Consider the following 2,207-nt stretch of genomic DNA (forward strand, 5'->3'; position numbering starts at 1 on the left):
CTGGGTGCTGTAGCCTGCCTCCTGCAGTCGTTCAGCCAGGGTGGGCGCATCCGGGGGCAGGCATAGGGACTGGCGCGCCGGATGATGGAATGCTGGCGGCCCGTGTGGATCTGGTACTGGGAAAAGGGGGAGAGGAGGGGAAGGTGAGATGAGAGCTAAAGCAAGATTGTCAGAACCAATTTATTGTCAGGGATCATGGTTAGAACCTTCAAACAATTGTTTCTAAAAACATACATACCTATTCAAAACAACATGCATGTTCTGACAGATCACTCCTTTATTTAGGTAGTATTACATTTCATTTCATTACAGTACAACAGTTTGATTTGTTTGATCTTAGCTGGCTACATAGCCGTCTTTGTATCCAAGATAATTGTGTAGTCTAGAGTATTGTCGAGGTTACCTAGCCAGTTAGAGGTTACCTAGCCAGCTACACTTTCAAACAAAGTCAACAACGCAGCCACTGCTAGCTAGCCTATTTCACCAGCCAGCAGTACTATATCATTTTAGTCAATAAGATTTTTGCAACGTAAGCTTAACTTTCTGAACATTCGAGACGTGTAGTCCACTTGTCATTCCAATTCCTTTGCATTAGCGTAGCCTCTTCTGTAGCCTGTCAACTATGTGTCTGTCTATCCGTTTCTCTCCTCTCTGCACAGACCATACAAACGCTTCACACCGCGTGGCCGCTGCTACTCTAACCTGGTGGTCCCAGCGCGCACGACCCACGTGGAGTTCCAGGTCTCAGGCAGCCTCTGGAACTGCCGATCTGCGGCCAACAAGGCAGAGTTCATCTCAGCCTATGCTTCCCTCCAGTCCCTCGACTTCTTGGCACTGACGGAAACATGGATTACCACTGATAACACTGCTACTCCTACTGCTCTCTCCTCGTCTGCCCACGTGTTCTCGCACACCCCGAGAGCTTCTGGTCAGCGGGGTGGTGGCAACTGGGATCCTCATCTCTCCCAAGTGGACATTCTCTTTTTCTCCCCTGACCCACTCTGTCTATCGCCTCCTTTGAATTCCATGCTGTCACAGTTACCAGCCCTTTCAAGCTTAACATCCTTATCATTTATCGCCCTCCAGGGTTCCTTGGAGAGTTCATCAATGAGCTTGACGCCCTGATAAGTTCCTTTCCTGAGGATGGCTCACCTCTCACAGTTCTGGGTGACTTTAACCTCCCCACGTCTACCTTTGACTCATTCCTCTCTGCCTCCTTCTTTCCACTCCTCTCCTCTTTTGACCTCACCCTCTCACCTTCCCCCCTACTCACAAGGCAGGCAATACGCTTGACCTCATCTTTACTAGATGCTGTTCTTCCACTAATCTCATTGCAACTCCCTCCAAGTCTCCGACCACTACCTTGTATCCTTTTTCCTCTCGCTCTCATCCAACACTTCCCACACTGCCCCTACTCGGATGGTATCGCGCCGTCCCAACCTTCGCTCTCTCTCCCCCGCTACTCTCTCCTCTTCCATCCTATCATCTCTTCCCTCTGCTCAAACCTTCTCCAACCTATCTCCTGATTCTGCCTCCTCAACCCTCCTCTCCTCCCTTTCTGCATCCTTTGACTCTCTATGTCCCCTATCCTCCAGGCCGGCTCGGTCCTCCCCTCCTGCTCCGTGGCTCGACGACTCATTGCGAGCTCACAGAACAGGGCTCCGGGCAGCCGAGCGGAAATGGAGGAAAACTCGCCTCCCTGCGGATTTAGAAGCAAGGTTATAAGAATTCACAAGAGTTTGAGAAGAATCATTCCATTCAGGATAATATATAATAAGCCAGTACAATAAATACATTACTCACCGTCCAGTCATGAGCTGGCTGCATGAGGGCGAGCAGATTGGCTGGACATAATAGTTCTCCAGCTTCACCCCCTCCCCAGCCAGCTGGTCCAGGACTGGAGTGTGGACTTCCGAGCCATGGTAGCCCATGTCCCCATAGCCCTGGTCATCCACCATGATTAAAGATGAGGCGGAGAGGCACGGTGGAGAGCATGCCAAGACGCATGAAAGCTGTGATTAAAAATCAGGGTGATTCCACCAAATATTGATTTCTGAACTCTTTCTACGTTAAAACATTCGTATTGTGTTGTTTAAAAATGAATATGAACTTATTTTCTTTGCATTATTCGAGGTCTGACAACACTGCATCTTTTTTGTTATTTGTCATTTTCTGCAAATAAATGCCCTAAATGACAATATTTTTAT

The 2,207-nt window shown here is 48.7% G+C and overlaps 1 pseudogene; it reads right to left on the reverse strand.

Moving 5' to 3' along the window:
• LOC111977920 (arylsulfatase I-like) overlaps positions 1-1,958 on the reverse strand; it is a 10,692-nt pseudogene extending 8,734 nt beyond the window's left edge.
• Between the last annotated feature and the right edge of the window lie 249 nt (positions 1,959-2,207).

Source organism: Salvelinus sp. IW2-2015, linkage group LG18 (assembly GCF_002910315.2).
Source record: "Salvelinus sp. IW2-2015 linkage group LG18, ASM291031v2, whole genome shotgun sequence".
Lineage (NCBI taxonomy): Eukaryota > Metazoa > Chordata > Actinopteri > Salmoniformes > Salmonidae > Salvelinus > Salvelinus sp. IW2-2015.